We start from the raw sequence: 21,408 nt of genomic DNA, 5'->3' as shown, positions 1-21,408 counted from the left end.
TGCTTTGACAGTTTCTGACAGGTTTCCATATCTTCATCCAAACCGTTTGTATTGTCCCTACTATCAACTACTTCAAAAAGCATTGTCTCATAAACATTGATGTTGGTATTGAATTCACCATTCTCCATGTCAAAAGTATAAAACACGGTACCATTAGTTATATTGGATTGATCTCTAATGTTTAGATATCCTTCTATGTCATCCAGATATTCTCGGTTGTTTTACCTTCTGCCAATTTAATAATTTCCATGCCTTAATTTAATTTTCCATTCATAGTCCCAATTCCCTCTAAATGGTCACACAAGTAGGAATTTCCCACATTACCAATCATGGAAATATTCCCATATCCATTGTTTAATACATTCTTGTCACCATCTTGGATATATTTGAACTGAAGATTCTCAAAACAGATAGCTTTGTCCAAACAAATTCCATCAATCATGGAGCATGTGTCCTTTGTCATTAGAAAGCAAAAACCACCACCAGAATTGTTGCTATCTTTGACTATACCCTGACGGTCTCCTGCTTTTTCATTTATGCTAGAATCATATTCCTTATATGGGGTCTTAAAATCCTCCAGTGGACTAGATTCCAATTTGGAAAGAGGGTTTTTCACTCTAAGAGATGAATCTAAATCGAAAAGATGGCGATCCTATTCATAGGTTTCATAAAGAAAAAGACACCTTATATTGTTCAACTTTGAAATATTAGCACCAAGTCTTCCAAGTTCCAAAGTGCCCAATACTAAAGATGGCCTCCTGCAACAAACCATGTTTGAATTTGATAGATTGCATTAAAATAATGAACCCTATGAAGAAATGATTTCCAACTAACAAATTTCTATAAACAAATATGGAAATGTTAGATAACTTAAAGTACACTAAACAACCTTTATATACATCTATAATATCACCTCAAATTCAATTTTCTCTTTATACAACATTCCTTCAAGCTCTATAGTTTTCCTCCTTGATTCAAGAACCTTAATATCAGAATAAAAGGATCCAGACATGGCGATTTTATGTCGGAGCAAATTGAAAACCTCTGTAAACAACATTACAACTTCATCTGCAACCTGTTCATTTGCATCAAAATGCACATTAGTTTGGATCTAAGGTGTCCTACACCATAGGTATGATAGGCATATATTAATTAGCAAACATCTACCCATGTGTACAATTTATATCATAAAGTACCTTTGCAGCTTCTTTTATGAGCCAATCTTGTTGACATAGATCATGGAACCCTAATTTTGAGGGTGGAAAATGTAGAGGTAGAACATTGATGGAGGAATATTGGAAACATGAAATCATACTACCAAACTTGTCACATTGAATTTGGGAACAATGTAGGTCCAATAGATTAGTATGGAATAGTCATTAATTATCATACACAATTATGTGTACTATGGAAAAATCAAGAGCTAAATAAATTATGTAAGATATCACAAGGTCAAAAAAAACAAAAAAAACAAAAAAAAACAAAAAAAACATGAAAATTGCTTGCAAAATATAAAGCAGTCGAATTCAATAGCATACCCATAAATGAAAATCTAGTCTCAATGTAATGAATGACCACATCTCGCAACTCTACTTGCTACAATATGATTAGAGAAACTAAGCTCTAGGAATTTTCAAAAGGATAAACCCCATGCAACATTAGACATGACTACTTGTTAGGTTGCTTCTAGAACTACATCTTTTTGCACACATTTTAAGCACCTATGCCACATCCATATTTATCCTTCACGTTCTTCAGGTAGTGTGAACACTAAAGGTAACTGACTTACTGATATCATGAGGCTACCCTAATGGTGTGTATACCAAAGAACATTTGCTTCTGAGGGTTCATTATAGAAGCAACAAGAGTTATGCATTTATTTTATATTCTATTACATCAAAATTTGCCAATTATTATTGTGTAAATGCAAAGTATACAAGATAGAAAGAGAAAGTTATGGAAGAAGAAAAATACATGAAGAAAAAACATTACTTGGTCAAACAAATCATCCTGGAGGTACCTTCCTAGTGACTTGTCAAAACTACCATAATACTTGATGTGAAAGAGTTGTGAATGCTCACAAATTGTCCCCTTCAACACACAATAACTTGATAAAAAAACCAATATCCTTTGATGATCAGGAGGAGAAGGTGGAAATACTTCTTTAGAGAAAACCCATTCTTGGTTTCTGTGCCCTAAAAGTTGTTCATCTGTAAAAACCTTGGACTTGAATTTTTTTTTTTTTGTTATTCCTTGCTTCTCCCATGCCACCTTCTCAGATAGATCCTCTGTTGTTATTTCATAATTAACATTAACCATGGATGAAACTCAAACAGTGAAACCATTTGCGATATTTGAAGCTTTTCATTCCTTATCTTGAAGTTCCAAATATGATGTGATTGCCCCATATGGACCTAGACCCACATGAGACATAATTTCATTTGGATATGCCTTTATTGAAGCTAACATCCAGATAAATCTCTTGAGTAAGTAGTTGGCAACAAAGGTCTCTGTCAAGATGGATATATATCCCATTATGCCCCTGTAACTTGAGCATATGTATCTCCTATGAGGATTTCTAAAGCAATTTATGTTAAACAAGAATGGTTCCATGAACACTAGTTACTACTAACATGTGATATAGGTGGCCCTATCCCTCCAATAGTAAGCAGTGGTTTGGACTCTCCCTTATTCTGATCAATCATAGGGTCATATGCTAAGGCAAAGACAGTTGAGATTGTATTATACATTTCCAGTTTTTTCATTTCTTCTCACTGGTTTTGTTCTGAAATAGGAAGAACAGAACTGGGTATCATAGAAATAGATCTATATAAACTTAATTGTTTGTCTGACAATGCAACAATTATTAGTGATTCCAAGGGAAGTTCAAGAAAGGTGGCACCTTCATTTGCAAGGAAACAGGTCTCAAGGGCTAAATGGTGAGCTGTAAACCCTGCATATTGAACAACATGTTTATAAGCTTTCTTCAAATGACCATGACTTGCACCCATAAGAAAAACTTGTAAGCAAAAGACCAGAGTGAGTCCCATAAATTATGACTTAAAGAAAAGAGAACATAATGTAAGATGAAGGTGTCACCTAATTTGGAGATATTCAACCATATGAAATACTTTCAAGAATGCAATTTTCAGAACCTCTTTACTCTGTTCGAAATATTTCAGAGAAAATATTAGATTGGTTTCGAGGCTTGAGTCTCCATCTGTGAATTAGATTAGCATAGAATACATAATAGAAGTACCATTTCTATGAGACAAATTAGAATTTCAAGGCATATTAAGCATAAATATAATACTTATTTCAATGACAATAAAATATTAAAAATACACAATGAATCCTAGACAGTTTTCCATGCTTGGAATCACCATCCTAGACTAGCAAACGGGTTTCCAGTTTGTATTTGAAATGCATATTTATTGATTCACGTCAAAATCTGTAGGACAACATTGATCAACATGAGAAACATTTCATGCATAAAATAAAACATAAAGTTGTAAAATACCTTGTTGATTTTGGAGGGAATAAGCAGAGTGGGTCCACAAGGCCTCCCCACACCAGCTGGCATTTGAGGAGGGATCTCCCCCCTATTTATCAAAGTTCCCCACTAGCTCTCTACAAAAGCACTTGAAACCCCAATTCATCTCATTTTTTATTTTCATACTTTGGAGTGCATATTTGGACAACAGATATGAGAACATCTTAGGGTGGACAAGTTTGGTAGAACAACAATGAAAACAACTTTGGCAAGAAGATGTGAAGGGGGGAATAGAGTTTTTTCTATAGAACAACACTCAAAACTCTTACTTGTTATTTTGTTTCTTACTCTCATATTTTATTTTGATGGAATCTCATTCATCATGTCGGGGAGGGTATGATCATAGAAGTCGTGGTGGAAGAAGTGGAAAAGGGAGAGGAGATGGTGAAAAAAATAATAAAAATTTTCCATTGATTCCCCTCTGTGGAACTGTGCAATAGAAAGATAGAGAAAAAGGAGAAAAATAAGGTGGAAAGTTGAAACTACTTATGGAATTTCATAGGTGCAAGGAAAATTTTGGATTCATACTTAAGGGGTAAATTCCTTTTTCTTTGGATTCCTAACAATGGGGTTGAGTTTTGTAATTTATCACCCCAAAGATTGAGACACAATTTCAAAAGGAGCATGATGATGCACAACTAGCCAAGGAAGAAAGGAGTGGCAACAAGCATGTTCTCGTAGGTTAAAAAAATGGGCAGCAAGTTTCATCAACAATTGAGGAAGCCTGGAAGAGATTGAACACAAAACTCTTGGAAAAAATGTTTGATTGATTACAGGAGGGAAGAAATAGATAGTGGAGTTGCCCCTTCCATACATGCATGTGGTATTCCCTTTATAGAGTATTCCGTCTCTATATTGACAAGTCATGTTTAGAGTGGTGAGTGAAGCACCCATTGGTTACAAGAGATAAATTTTGAAAAAGTATGCACCACCATTATACAGAAGGAGAAGACATTGTGGACTAATAAAACAAACCAACCATCAATAAATTTGGTAGTATGTCTCTTTCAAGCCCATACCTTTTCAGAGCAATAAATGCTTTAGATGAAGAGAAGAGCATTGAATCCACGGTTGAGACTTACAAAAGTAATTGAGATTTCAAATCATGGCTACAATATTTGAATATGGATACTGATAATATACAAAAAAATGTGTTGTTAAACAAATCCCATACATCCAATGATCTCAATGGAATATGGCATCAACCCATGGTATTCATCCACCCATGTTATTCATCCACCCATGGAATTTACCCATGGTATTGTAAGTGGCATCCACCCATGGTATTTATCCACCCATGGTATTGTAAGTGACATCCACCCATGGTATTCATTCACTCATGGTATTTGCCCATGGTATTATGCCATCCAACCATGGTATTCATTCACCCATGGAATTGACCAGTGGTATTGTGACATCTACCCATTGTATTCATTCACCCATGTAATTGACGTGTGGTATTGTGACATCCACCCATGGTATTCATTCACCCATGGAATTGACCCATGATATTGTAACTGAAAAATACTATAAGTAACAAGTCACATTTTGTAAAAGGACAGATTGTCTACCATAATGTAGTCCTTAAAATTATTATCTAATTTAATAAAAAGTTTCTTTGTGATTTTTTTTATTGGGGATTTTCCTCTTTTTCTTCCGTCAATTTCAATTTTTCAGATCTTGGGGGCCTCCCCCCCAAGATCCATTTCAATCTTTTAGATCTTGAGGGCCTCCCCCAAAGATCCGGATCAGTGGTATCAGAGCAGGTTATGATTCCATGGGAATGAGGGTTTCATCAATATTTCAGTTTCAATTTTTTTCAGCAATATTCAACAAACTTCAGGCACACACTGCGACCTCCATAGAGCACTTTCTTCGGCCAAGTAGGAAGAATTTTTCTTTTTCATTTTTTTGCAAGAAAATTTTTTGGGCGGTGAGTTTGCAGATCAGATCTGAAACATTTGGTGCAATACTTACAAAATCAAATACCATATCTGGATTCCTTGTGAAAAATTACCAAAATTCAAAAAAAAAATCAGCCGAATTAGAGTCTAGATGAAGGAGATATCGCTGATTTAAAATCAGCTGTGTTGTAGAATTTTTATTTTTTTTGTCAACAACTGGTGGACAACGAATCTCCTATCATTTTTTGAATTTTTTGTTCAGAATTTCAAAAAAAAGATTGTATATTTGAGCTCCACTTGAAAAATCACCCAATCTAAAAAAAAAAATGGCTCGAATCGGAGTTCAGATGTGGGCGATATCACTAATTTAAAATCAACTATTTTTTTCAGAACTTTTATGATGTTGGAAAAATTACATCACGAATATGAGATTCTAGAATGTTTAGATAAGGATTTCCAACACATGGGAAGATGAAAGATGGTCCTTCTACTTCCAAAAACATGTTATAATAAATATTCTGAGTTATATTGGCTGAGTTATGTCCATTTTAATTCTGGAGTAGCATTCGAAGTGGGTTCCCATTGGAGACGTGCCCTCCCATCCTAGGCTATGTAGGCACCTGCTACTTCATCAACAACCAACATCACGGTTATGGGTCAACCACACAAAATCCTTGTTATTGAAGTCCATTTGCTAGGCTGCACACTATTAGTATCACAGTAGGTCACAAGCATTATAGGGTATCTATATCCTCATATCTTCGTTTGTCATGGTTATGGGTCATCCACAAACCCACACTTCATCGAAGTCCATTTGCTAGACCATACACTGTCAGTATCACATTTGGTAATAAGAATTATAGGTTATCTCTATCCTCACATCTTCGTTCATCATGGTTATGGGTTAACCACATAAAACCCTTCTCTTCAGTGTGTCTTCATATTCAACAAAGGCTTCGCAGGAGGGAACTTCATGCAATGGGGACCATTACTTCTTAAGGAGGGAGGAATGATCCGAATGGAAAATGGCATCAACCCATGGTATTCATCCACCCATGTTATTCATCCACCCATGGTATTGTAAGTGACATCCACCAATGGTATTCATTCACTCATGGTATTTTCCCATGGTATTGTGACATCCACCCATGGTATTCATTCACTCTTGGAAGTGACCTGTGGTATTGTGACATCCACGCATGGTATTCATTCACACATGGAATTGACTCGTGGTATTATGGCATCCACCAATGGTATTCATTCACCCATGGAATTGACCCATGGTATTGTGACATCCACCCATGGTATTCATTCACCCATGGAATTGACTCGTGGTATTGTAACTGAAAAATATTATAAGTAACAAGTCACATTTTATGAAACGACAGATTATCCACCACAATGTAGTCCTTAAAATTATTATCTGTTTTAATAAAAAGTTTCTTTGTGGTTTTGTTTATTGGGCATTCTCCTCTTTTTCTTCTGGCAATTTCAATTTTTCAGATCTTGGGGGCCCCCCCACCAAGATCCATTTCAATATTTTATATCTTGAGGCCTCCCCCCAAGATCCGGATCAACCAAGATGTATGTGTCTACAACTCACAAAATGAAAAACATGTGAATTTTCCAAAATGCTAGAAAATTTAAAAAATAAGTAGAAAACATTAAACATGTGGATGTGTTGTAAACTTATATAGAGGTTATACCATAAATATCTTTTAAATCAAGATTTTTGAGGCCTTTTTTATTTTTTTAATAATGATTTTAGGGGAGATTTTCCTGAAACTTGTATAGGGCATATTTTTTGTTGTACCCTTCAATACAGAGAAAGATACAATATAGTCAATCATATGTTGACCATTTGTATATGTACAATACATAAAATGTGCAAAAAAATAAATACCACAAGCCCAAACTAGGTTGTATGGTAACTATGCTTCAAACATCATGCAAGTTATAACATACCATACAAGGTCATGAAAAGCAATTGATGGAATCATTAAACAGGCATGACCATATGTTTGGGACACCATTTTTAGTTCATAGTTTGAATCTTTCTTTCAAAACTATTATTGTTGAAGTTGCACAAATGAAAAAATATTTTGATGAAGCAAAAAAAATATAATTTTTATTATGAATGACCAACATGAATAAAAAATGTGCAGACAATTTTCGAAACTCCAACTTCTTAAGATTGGAGAAAATAGATATGAATCACACCATGTCTTGATTCGCCTTCCGGTACTTGGGATTGCTTTGTCTTTTATGGTAGTTTTCCCCAAGTGGAAAACATGGAGATCACCCAACACTAAAAAAGGTAGTGCACATCAGAACTATCATTCTCAATTAGGCTTGTTGGGGTTAGATTGATTAGTTTCTTTCCATATTGAAGCCATAATTGATCTATTACAAATTTTGTTATATAGATAATGCAGATTAAGACACATATTGGTTCATATGTGCGTTTCTTTTGGATACAAGACAATGAGCTACAAGAATAGCATGGATCGAATTCTCAAAACAACTATGACATAGTTCAATCCTATGGTCCAATCAATACAATATTGTGTAGCTATAGTGTAACATTGTATGATGAAAACTACGATTGCATAATTATTTAAAAATGGATTATAAATATTGTTGGATGTCATACCTCCATGACAAGCTATGTATTTGTTTAGTTCTTGGACAAATTGGTTGGACATGCAATAATATCAAACCTGAGAATGAATGTTGGTGTAATTATTTGGATATAGGCATCTAACTGAATAGATAAATGTGAAATTCCTACCTTTTTCCTTTCAAATTGATTGTCATAGAGTATATTCTTATTTGTTGCTAGAAATGAAGTTGTCTTCCATATGTCAATTGGAAAAACATTAGCTAGTCTATAACAAATTGCTAACAAAGAACATCACACCATTGAGCCTAACAACATCTTTATTATCAGAAATTCTAGTTTGATTTTAAAAGTCAGCACATGAGAAGTTTGGTCATATTTTAGCCTTTTCTCTCTTCCCAGTCATAATGATGAGCTCAAAACTTTCAGACTATGTCCATTTGTGGTCCCTTTACTACTGCCAATAATCTCAGCATGTGTGCAAGTTCTAAGTCATTTTTCCTCTGGGACTATGGACATGTTTCAAAACACTAAGATAATTGTTTCAAGCACATCATCCTCATAATTTTGCACATACTGATTCATGTGTCTAGGATCATGTTACTATAATCCATAAAAACATGAGTGGAAAGAAAATATGCATCAAGACAAACTATATACATCAAAATGAAAGGAACATGCATCACCATGATCAACCCAGAACAAGAAGCATGAGATAACCAAGAATAAAACCATCAAGGAAAAGATGGAAATCATGTAGCAGAGGGTTTTTTACTGTCATCGACAAACTATTGTACATCTACATGAACAATATCATCTCAAAGATGGGCATCACTACATTTCGGAAGGAGAAGCGTTGCTAGGTTGTACACCTCAATATGAAGTACCAACAATGATGACCTCATGTAGCAAGGGAAGGCTAGAATAAACATCTAAAGTAGAGGATGGACTAGATGATGAAGTAATCCCTTTAGTCTCAACTCCCCATAGACTATTCAATAACTACAAAGAATGAACTCAGAGGAGTTTGTATAGGTGGACCAACATAAGATGGAGGTGTGGAAAGGTTCACTAAAACTAGCTAGAAGTCATCAACAAGTAACCCAACAAGAGAAGAAGAGGCATGTTCCATGGATACATGCTGAGAGTCGTCACCAGAAAGGAGCTATAGAAGAGATCTTAGTAGTCATCATGAAAAGGCTCATCAAAGATAGCATCATGATGCTTAGTCACTTGGTGAGAGGTAGGGTCATAGAGATGATACCCTTGAAAATTTTCATAGTAGCCAACCAAAGTCCTCTGAGCAGTCTAATGGAAAGGAGATATATCATTTCTTTCATGATACAAGTGGGTGCATTCACTTGATCCAAAGAACCTAAAATGTGAGATAAAGAACTTCCAGCCATGCAACCAATACGTTTCTGACCTTGAATCAAGGAAGAATTATGAGGCTACAAAGTAATGCTAGTGTTTTTTCCTAATCAATCGCTTATTCCATCCCAAGAGGACAACTATAATACAAATGGAACCTTATGCTCCTATCCATCATGCATGATTTTCTTTCTCCTGGCTTAACCATAGTAATTCATTAAGAGAATTAAGCACAGTCTTCTCCTCATCAGAATCCAGATTAGGTTTCAATTATCATGAGCATTGTATTTCTATCCTTACACTCTTCTATAGACCTTTAGAGTATGATATTTAGTCTGAGTTGTTTACTAATTACCGTCTAATTAGTCATTGGACAAGTAGTGTGCCCATCTATAAAACATCTTTCAATAGAAATTCTATCAAATGTTTGATAAGAAGAAATCTCAACAGGATCTTCCATTACCTCTCAAGAAATTGGATGGTGAAAGGATTGTAAGGGAGGCAAAGAGTGACTTCCGAAAGAGATCCTTTTCTCGTAATATATCTTACCCTATATTTGGCAGAATATGCCACATCTATACAATGAAGTAATCCAATGATTATTTCCATTTGCAAAGCCTCTGCTTCATTTGTTTTTCTCAATATGGTATCTTCCATATCCCTTTTAAACTCTTCATATTCTTGTTTCAAAGTCGATGTATCAGTGGAAACTCCCACTACTTTGGAAATATGCAAAAGTAATTTATTTGCGTAAACACTATGCCTTTCTATGATCCCAGATTCAATTTTATCAACAATTTCCTCTTCTGCCACTACTACCTTGAATTCAACATTCTACAATATCCTTACAAAAATTATCAGTTTTTTATCTAGTCGATAGTGACACATGCAACGCTAAGAGAGGAAGAAAACTCAGAGCATGTCCAATTTCCCTCGTAATATCCTGTGATTGTTTCACAATATTCCTACAATTGAGAAGAAGATAAAAATTTCTCTTTTGCGAACAAGTATCAATAACATTATTTGCAGCCTTGAGTAGCTTTTCAAAAATCGCAAGAGATTGTCTAATAGTTTGAGTTTCCCTTACATTCTTATTATTAAGCTCTCTTAAAATGGGCCTAATATTTTCCAGATTCTTGGAAAGTTCCCTAAGGCTCTCTTGTTCATAAATCACATCTTTTGCAGCACGAATAGTGTCTCTAACTAGCACTAAAACTTTGGTTATCAACTCAGACACCGGCGTAAGTGTTGCATTGCCAATTACTCCATCAGAAGTGACTTGACTAGTTACTTCAGGAGAAAAAACCATTTTTCATGTTTGCTTGTTGTGGATCCAAGGAAAAACAGGAAGATCTAAATAAATTATACAATATCTTATCCAAATTTATGGTGATTTTTTTAGTTTAGCCACTGAAAGATTTCTAAATTTAGAGTGAAGAAAAAAATGCCCCACTATGTAACCATTTATATATCATATGCGACTGAAGGGCTAACCAAGGGTTATCCTTTCAGCCAGGACCACTGAGTAAAACCTTCTATGACCAACTCTTCAACGTAGTTGTTGGCCACTCAACCAGGGCATGTACTATTTCAGAGGTGAAGATTGTCTCTGAAATGCTTGTATAACTGGGAGCATGCCTAGAACGGACAATACATGAAGGTCACATGCCTTCTCCCAATTCATAACTGGTTGAAGAGGTCACAAAGGTCTAAATATCAATATCTATACCATGTTCCATGTATGAATCTTACATTTTTTACAACTCAATAAAAAACCAGAACTAACTTTTTTCTTACAAGTTTGTTAGATCCTTTTCGGGAATGTGATTTGGAAATTGAGCGCAATCATGAGATGACTACGAGTTCCTAAATAGCCTGTGTATACCAAGCATGTGGTACTCAATGTAGTTATGTTTGAGCCTTAAACTTTGCTAATTCCAAATATAAAACCATTCGCAAGATTGACTGTCGGTGGTGAAATTATATTTTATATCGTGTACCCACATATCACCACAACTCATTCAACATTAAACAATTACTCTCGAGCCCAACTGTAGGTAGAGAAATTCTATCTTATATAATGCGCCCACATATCACAACTCATTCAATATGAAATAGGGCACCCACCAAGGATCTTCTCTTAAAGAAATTTGTTTCAATCAATACATTAACCAAATCATTTACCTGATTAAAGTATAGAGACATTTGGTTTTCCTTAACTTAGAGCTCCAGATCCTAATGCTTTTTGCATTCTCCCAAATTCTCACCAGAATTCATGCCAAGAAAATTATCCACAATGGGAAATCACCTGAATTCCATTCATGATGCTTCCTCGAACTTTTTGAGCCTAGAATTAAATAATATTGTGCAGTTCTGAGTCATTTGACTATAGAAAATACCCATCTTACAAGGCTCTGAGGTATTTCAAAAAAACCCATATGGCTTATGGAAGGACCTAAATGGTTGAAACAACTCGTGTTTCACACTAAAAGGACTCTCTGCCGAAGGGAATCACCATTACTAGAGAAACCAAGAATCCAATATCTTGAATGAATTCAACATACCTGCGATCGCATGGCTGCGCCTCCCTTCTCCTCCTTACCTGATAAACCTTGCAACTAGAAGGAAAAAATAATTTTGATTTTTGAAAGACAGAAAATCCCATGAAACCTTAAATGAAATTCATGTGTTCTTCAAGTGGAATTAAATTCAAATGAAATGTGTAAGTATTTTCTTTTGGTGAATAGGGTTTTATTAATCGTAGGAAAAGGTTGGGTCTTTATGTCACCAAACATTATTTGAGGGGATTTTGATTGATTGATATAAAAAATGTGATTTATGGTGAAACCAAAATAAGCTTTGTGTAGTTAAAAAATGTATAAATGTAGTAATGGTACGTAATAATTAATTTCAATGAAATATTTGGTTTAGTAAAGATAAATAATTTTCAAAGATTTTCCATGATGTAGGGAGTCAATTTGGGAAAGGTAATAGTTTGGCTTCCACACGCTTTAGAATATTGATATCTTTTTGTCCATAAACATTAGGGGTCAAAAATAACATAGGCTCTATAGAAAGGTTTGTTCCAACTTAGCTATATTTTGAACCAAAAATTGTTGTTGACCTCATGGATATGATAGAAATTTGGTGGCTTGTAAGGTAGTCTTGTCATGAAATAAATGGAGGTACTAAGTAGGTAGGAAGAGTGATTTTGGTGAAACTTGACCATAAAAGGAACATTTGTCTTTGAATAGTTTTAAGAGAAGATACACCTAATGGATTATGATTATAAGGACATGACTTTAAAATCTAGGCTAGTGTGTACACACTAACCAAAGGGTGATTAGCCAAACCCACAAAAGAATTATAGGTGCCTCTAGAGAAGTAGGTGTTCTTTTACTCTCATTGGCTAGGTATGGGAAATGAAGATATAGTAAGATAAGGATTTAGCCACTAGTATTTCCTATATTTTTTATACCTTTTTCTAGCATCACCCTTATTAAGGTAGTTGTACATTTAGATTAATTGAGAAAAAAAATGTGAAATTAAGATATCGTTTGATGGATCCTTTTAGTTAATAATTACTATTGGAATAAGATACCAAACATATTTTGTGAATAGTATCTAGTACTGTGGCTAAGATGAGGGTTATGAGTGCCTTAAATTTGTATACTAGTCCTCATGTATAGTATTTTCTCATGGTTATTCTAGTTATTATCATTTGCAATTGCAATACAAAACCAAGGGAATATTGGAGGTGTACCTAGGTATGCTACTCTTACCATAATAAAGTTACATATCTAAAGCCTACATAAATAAAGTTATCTACTTGGAATCATCATGACCAAATATCTAGACAAGGGGAGCTATCATAGATAACAAGCCATACTTAGTAGGTGCAAGTTTGATATGTGCTACCTAAAATTGGGTTGACTTGCAAATCCTTAAAAATGGGAAATGTAATTTATTAATTGTATTTAATGATAAAATACCATGAAGTGGAAAATTTTCATTAAGATTTAGTAAGTTATAATTTCAAACTAAAATTGCAAAATGGAAGTAAAACTGAAAGGATATATTTATTCATAATCTAAGATATTTTTCATTGGATTAATATTGAATTCTTGTACTAAGATTGAGTTCAATATAAAAATTCATCATCATTGAAAAGGGATTCATCTCCCAAAGGCATAACTCCCTTCCAATTCATCATTTAATGCAAAAGTTAAAAGGAAGTATATACACTAGCATGATACACATTACCAATGACATGGAAAATATCGAGGAGGATAAATTGTTTATTAGGATGATAGCTTGCTTATGTTGAAGCTCAAATGGATGTAAATCTTGAGTGAATTCTAGCAGCTCATATAATTCAATAAAACTATTATTTCAAATGGAAAATCCATACAATGGTAGTATTCTTCAAAATATTATCTCTTTCCATGATATGGTTTCATCATGTTAAGAAGCCTCTAAATCCCTGCTGTAGCGGCTAAAACAACCCTCCAAAATTTTTCCTTAGCTTCATTTTGGAGCCTCCCTACCCACCTTTCACAACAGCATGTCTTGTCTTGTCAAGTACATAAGCTTCAGTGATTTTCTTGCAGAATGAAAGCCTATCCATCAAAGCTTGTTGCATCCCCATCACAGGTTATTTCAACATACTTGGTCCAGCTATAGGCTGAGCAACTCCCTCAGCAAACTGTGCAATTTTGGAGGGTAACCAACCTTCCCTTTAGAAATTGCGCAATTTTATCTGTCAGCCTGCTGGCTCTAGAATTGCGTAATTCTGCCTATCACTGTTCACTGAGAAAATTGCGCAATTACTCCTAGCAGGGCCCCTTAGCCTAGAAATTGCACAATTCTGGGTAGTAGTCAACTTCTCTGCTGAAAAATTGCACAATCCCTCTGGGCACCCAGCCCAACTCCCTCCCATAAATGTGCATCTTTTCCTCCTAGCTGAGCAAACTGTTTCATGTGTAGATGAGTTGATTGGTTCCCTCCAGGATCGAGAAAAATTGATTTGCATGCATGGGATTCTCCTCCCAAGGCAGCATGAAAAGGCATCCCTTGATTCAGGGATCTATTTTTAGCAAGTGGAGGTTACATGGAAGGATCATCTAATAAACCTCCTGCCAAGTGTCACTTTTCCTAGATTTGTGGCATGTGTGTCACAACCTCGATCTTATCAAAACTCATCAACTCGATGTTGTAGAGCTCATTGCTCACATTAAGCTGGTAGTTCTAGCATCCCACATTGCATCTAGGAGTCGTCAGCACATTCAACTCAGTTGTCTTAGGGTAAGCCTGTTGCCCATGACTTGTGTTGCGTTTCTGGTGCTTTGTGTGTTTTGCTTCGTTTGAATGTTGTCTTCTTGATTTTAGTGAGCAACTCCTATTGTTTGCATGCATATTAGCTTGTACTAGCATCATTTCAGTTTTTGTTTGCATCTCACTGTTGTCACAGGCATGACACTGTTTTGCATCGAGGGTCACCGTTGTAGTGACTCACTTCACACACATGCATGCTTTCCTGTTTTCTAAATCTTGCACTTGTTGTTTGCATGAATGATCATTCACTCTCGTTTGCACTCATCTCACCATGCATTCAGACTTCTCATGGTTTTAGTCACTCGTCGGTTGGATCAGGCTACCTTGGCCCGGACCGTGCTTTGCTCAACTAGCACTGCGCATTTCTGGAAGCGAAGACTCTACCTTCTCTCTAGAGATTGTGCAAGTCTAGCTAGGCACTGACCTCCAGGCTTGCATTGCACAATTCTTAGAGGCAGTGTCCTGTTGGCGCGAGAAACTGCGCAATCCAGTTTGTTGGTTGCATGTCACTATTGACTAAAATTACGCATTACACAGTTTTAGTCCTCTGCAAGAGAGGTTGGACTCTTAATTGCATAGTTCCAGTAGTGATTCAACCTATTGAAATCATAGACTATGCCTTGTGCAGTTTTGGTAATCAGTCTCCCAACCTCCTGGTGGAAATTGCGCAACCTCCATGATCAGTCACACAGGTATGTTGCAAGTCAGTTCTCAAGTTAGTTTTGGTTTTGGACTGACATATTACTTTCCATGAGTGTTTACATGTCTCCAGGTATCACAGGTGTTCATCGGCTTCTCGGTAGCATATGTATAATGGTTTCCAGGAGAGCAGAGTTGAAGACACTGTTCAGAGCACACTTGGGGATGCAGTCGATCAAGTGTCTATGAACTTGCCTACCCACGAAGACATCAAGTTGTCCATAGACAAGGACATCAAGATATGACGACAGCAACATCAGAACAAGTAGCACCATAAATAGCAGCTGAAGGAAGCATACCTGATGGAGTGAATGCCATAGGAAGGTTGTTGACAGCACAGAGCTGGAACAAAGCTGCAAGCTCAAGCAGATCCACTTGTGATGAAAGCAACTTTCGAGACTCAGGCTATGAGGTGACAGCATGACATGAAGTTTGTGAAAAAGTAGAGAATAGAACAAAGAAGGATTTGCAAGTGCTGAAGTAGCAACCCAAGGAAGAACAAGAGCTGCATAGACAAGAGAATGATTTGTAGTAGGAACAAGTACAGTAGGGGGCCCAACATGCACTCACGGATGAAACTCTACCTGCACAAGTTATAGATCCATCCTAGCAGTTTCCAAGGAGAAGACAAGGTGAGAAGTGTCATTGATCACATGCAAGGGAATACAGTATCATAAATATCATTGTGTGCATACATGCAATCCCACCCATTTGGCACACTCACCGAGGTGAAGATAAGAAGCAAGTCTAATTGGAGCTGAACATGTACTCTGACAAGTTGATGTGCACGGCCACCAGTACATGCTTGGAGAGAATTGTAGACACTATGCATCAACATGTTTTTGTTCCATTGCACCAGGATGACCATGCACATGCTATCAGACGAGTTGGACAGAGGAGCCATATCAATGCACTTGCATGCAATGAAGGCAAGAGTTCGCTTCAGGAAGATGTCACCATTGAGCACACAGACACCATCACAGATGACCAATATTGGAATCAGCTCACCACCTTTGACCATCACATGCATGTCAAAGAGCTGGTCTCACCACAATAGTCTGAGTGTCAATGATGTCTTGCATGGCTTGCTCAAGCCATTTTGTCTCACATGGTCACATGTGCATTGTAATGTAACGTCTTTTCAAGTGGAAGTTCAAGTGTCGATAGTTCGATGTAACAGTCATAGAGTAGATGAAGAGTCATTAGGTAGCTGAACTATCTTAAAGGGGAATTTCAAGGGTCACCCCACCCTTTGCTATAAATAGTCCCTCACAACTCATTGCACATGCTTTTGGTCAGCCAAGCTTCCGATAGGACTATCTTAGAGAGAGCTTGGATAGTATTGTAATGAGCCTTGGCTTCTCCACTGTGCAAAGCTACTATATCTCTTTGGAGGAGCAGGCAGTTGTGGTTGTAACGTTTCGTTGTTGGAACTAGTGGCTAGACATGGATGTATTGTATGAATGGAACTTACACTTATTAATATAATAGAGGCAACACATTCCATGCATATGTTGTATTGTATTCTATGCTATCTGGTTTACTCTAAATGATATATTTATTTATTTTCTTACACATGCATGTATGGACTTTTCTGTGTATGTATGTATGAATCTTTTTGAAATGTGTTGTTGGTTTAACCATCCCTTTGGATTGCTAGCTAAGTTCCCTTCCATGTTGTGATAAATATTTGCTCGTGTGTTCCCTTCTTAACTCCATGATATCATAGGTTTCCAAGGGGCGCACTCATCTCGACCCTTATGTGTTTGAAGCTATCATGCACCTTCCTTAGCTTGCTGCATCTGTCACACCCTTGCTACCAATAGAGACATCTTACTTGCCTCTATGTGAAATCACGGTCTAGGCATTACCGTACGACCCACTGCTAGGATTCCTACAAGAAACGGTCTGATGTCTAATTGGGACTTCTTACCGGGGAGATCCCCTTACATGTTTGTGGGTCCAATGTTGGCATTATGTTTCTGGTATGGCTATATGTTACAGATGTTGTACTTGATGGCAACTCCCGTGGCAAGGCTCTCAATTTGTTGAAAATTAAGAAGTACATAGGAAATCAGTTCAGAAGGTGCGTACCCGCAGGTACACCATGCAGGGACCGCGTCCAAATACGCAGGCCAGCCGTTCAGGAGGTGCGTCCCCCCAGTGCACACATTTCAAGGCAGAGAAATTCACATGTGGGCTTTCTTATGTTTTACTCTTGGTATTTAGCCGACGGTATTGGGTTATTATGGTGTCGGCTCGTGGTATTGATCCATGTTTTAAGGAAGAGCTTTCCTATATAAAGCAAAGGAGATCACTTGGCTAAGCATCTTTTGCAATTGAATATCTTTAGATCTGAAATATTGGATTATGGTCTTAAAAGCTTGATCTATATGAAAAGGAAGTTGAAGGCGAATCTGTGAAGGGTGATCTCTCAAGCGCATGATCAGATCTGAGCAACTGTGCCACTCTAGTGGACTGGCTATTCGACCCTAGTCAGAAGGCCGCAGGTGTCTAACAGAAGAGATGCGTGGGTACGCAGTGCAGAAATAGGAGATCTACGTCGGTACACAGAGCAGAAGCAGGAGACCTGCGTCGGTACGTAGAGCAGAAACAGGAGACCTGCGTGGGTATGAAGAGCAGAAGAAGGAGAGTTGCGTGGGTACGCAGAGAGACTAAGGTTCAGGTGCGTCCGCATAGTAAAAGTACGCGGCGCGATAGTATTTTTGGGTGCGTACCTGCAGTAACAGTACGCGGCGCGATAATGTATCTGGGTGCGTCCCTACAGTAATAATACGCAGTGCGGTTGAAGGAACAGTGCGTGGGCACGCAGTGCGGCAGAAGGATCTCTGCGGGTATACGCAGGGAAGCAGAAGGTGAACTGCGTAGCGACGCAGGCCACAGAAGGAAAAACTGCGTATCTGTTCTGTTGATTGAATTTTTCTGTTGATAAGGTGTTCTGGGTTAGTTCTGTTATTGCTGATCTGATAACTGTAGTGGACTGTAACTTTTATGTACTTGATCATCATTTGATGCTTTATGAAAAGAAGTAGGGGTTTGTAGCTCCCTTCCAGGAGAGACTGGAAAACGAGAGAGAGAGAGAGAGTTGTAGCTCTCTGCAGGTTGCAGCTTGCGTACTGGTAAAGGACTACACCAGTACAAAACCATTGTAAAAGAAGTTTCTAATTTGAAAGAAGATAGAGACATATTGCAGCAGGTGGTTTTCACCCACATTGGGTTTCCACCTTACATCTTGTGTTCTTTGGTGTGACTATCTGTTTTTCTTTGTTCATGCTCATTATTTTATGGTACTGACATGCAAAAATAATTCAAAGAACAAATAAGGAAGATTTGTTAAAAGAATTAGATAATACTGATTCACCCCCCCTCTCAGTATTATTTTCAACAATTGGTATCAGAGCAGGTCCTTCAAAGAAGCTTGATCGCTTGAAGGTAGATCGTTCATCATGAGCAACTACGAGAGAGAAGCATCAATCAGGCCACCGGTTTTTTGATGGGACAAACTTCAATTATTGGAAGGTAAGAGTTACTGCCTATCTTCAATCTCTTGGTACAGAAGTTTGGGACATCGTAGAGACAGGCTATGCTTTTCCTTTAGCTACTCCTACAGATGCAGCCGAGAAAAAGAAGTATGAAACAAATGCGAAAGCAGTCAGTACTCTATTAGGATGTATATCTCAATCAGAATTCATGAAGGTAATGCACTATAAATCCGCAAAAGAGATATGGGACAAAATTGTCACGAGCTATGAAGGAGACGAACAGGTAAAACGTGCTAAACTTCAAACTCTCAGAATTCAGTATGAGACTCTCAAAATGTATAATGATGAAAGTGTGGCTAACTATTTTCTTCGGGTAGATGAGGTTGTTAATTGTATGAAAAATTTGGGTGAAGAAATAAAAGAGGCTATTGTGGTTGAAAAGGTCCTAAGATCATTGTCCCCCAAGTTTGAATCTAAAGTATCTGCAATAGAAGAAAAGGAAAATCTACGAATTCTTACTATGTCTCAGCTACATGGAATTCTAACTGCTTATGAAATGAGAAAGGGAGGTCCATCAGACAGAAGAGAAGCTGCTTTCAAGGCATCAGGCAAAGGAGATTATTATGAAGCAAACCACGTCCCAGAAGAAGAGGAAGAAGAATCAAATTTTGTCAGAAATCTTCAAAGGGGTTCTAGAAGGTTCAGAGGCAAGTTACCTTTTAAATGCTTTGCTTGTGGAAGAGTAGGTCATTATGCTGCAAAATGTCCTTATAAGGATAAATGAAAGGAACCTGCTAAATGGAACAAGAAACAAAACGCAAATAAGAAAAGCTACTACACTCATGAAGATAGTGATGGTCTATCAAACAGTGATGAAGATGAACAAGGTAATGAATATAAGTTGTTAATGGCATTTGAAGATGATGATTATATGGATGCTATAGATGTGGATAACCTTTATGATGAAATTACTAGACTCAAGAGATGTATAGAAGAAAAGAACATGATCATTGATACTCTACAATTTCAAATTGATGAAAAAGAAAAACATCTTGAAAAATTAGAAGGTGAAATTGTTGGTCTTAGAAAAGACATTGAGAAAACAAAAGCTATTAATCTCAAGTTTGTCAAAGGATCTGAAACTTTGGATGAGATTATCAATGTGCAGCAGTCTCCACTAAACAAGACAGGTCTGGGCTATAATGGAGAAACTTCTCAAGCATCCACCTCAAAAAGTTATCTTGATGCAGCAAGAAGAAATGAGCAAAAGCACAATGAAGATCATCAGGTAAAGCAGGGACGAATTACAAACAGAAACTATCAGGGGCAATCCATCTTAAGGGTGAACAAAAGCTACAACCAGCCACAGGTAAAATCTTCTCAATTTGGTTCAAGAATGGATGAAAATAGAAATTACAATCAGTTGGCTGGTAGATTCGATAACCGCAGAAGTTTCTTCAATGGACAATGCTTTTCTTGCCATAACTTTGGTCACAAAGTAGCTCAATGTGTTGCATATAAAACGATCATGACTAGGGAAGCTCAAAAACAAAGAAGTATGACAGGAATTACAAAAAGGACCTATAACAACTTTTCGGTTCTTGAAAATGAAGTTGAATGCTCTATTTGCAATAACTTTGGTCATGAAGACTCTGAATGCAGGAGCAGGTTACAGCAGAAAAAGGAACCACAAACAGAAAGATGTGGGATAGCATTTTATGCAGAGGGACAGGAAAATCTATGGTACATTGACAGTGGATGTTCGAAGCATATGACAGGTGATAAAGAAAAACTTGAGTCTTATTCTGCTCTAGAAAAGGGAAAGAAAGTCTCTTTTGGAAATGATACTCCTGCAACTATAAAAGGAAAAGGCATTTCTCAGTTAAAAGAAAAGGTCAAGGCTGGAAATGTTTTGTATGTTGATGGATTGAAGCATAATCTTCTAAGTGTCAGCCAGATGTGTGATCAAAGAACCGAGGTTATATTCAGATCAAATGGATGTCTTGTTCGTGATCTTGATACAGGTAAAACAGTGATCAAAGGCAAAAGAACTCCAAATAATCTGTACATATTTGAAGAAGGACAACAACAATGCTATCTGAGCAAGGATGATGAGCACTGGTTATGGCATCGGAGGTTGGGGCATCTAAGCTTTTCACAAATAAGGAAAGCATGCAAATATCAGGCAGTTCGCGATCTTCCAGATATCAAAATTCCTGACAACACCATATGCAAATCATGTCAGTTTGGAAAACAAACCAGAACTAACTTTCCAGAGAAGGAAGGATCAGCTAGCATGCCTCTTGAGCTAGTACATACAGATACATGCGGTCCATTCAGGAAAAGAACACCTAGAGGAGAAGAATACTTGATATTATTCATTGACGATTTCTCCAGGTTTGTCTGGTTAGGACTTATGAAGCA

The 21,408-nt window shown here is 36.9% G+C and overlaps 1 pseudogene; it reads right to left on the bottom strand.

The window, feature by feature from the left end:
• Positions 1–253: 253 nt before the first annotated feature.
• On the bottom strand, positions 254–10,757 carry LOC149145964 (uncharacterized; annotated as a pseudogene).
• Positions 10,758–21,408: the final 10,651 nt, after the last annotated feature.

Source organism: Pinus tabuliformis, chromosome X (genome assembly GCF_031772625.1).
Source record: "Pinus tabuliformis cultivar Carrire ecotype Pingquan chromosome X, CPIR1, whole genome shotgun sequence".
NCBI classification, from domain to species: Eukaryota; Viridiplantae; Streptophyta; class Pinopsida; order Pinales; family Pinaceae; genus Pinus; species Pinus tabuliformis.
This window is presented reverse-complemented; position numbering and strand designations above follow the sequence as displayed.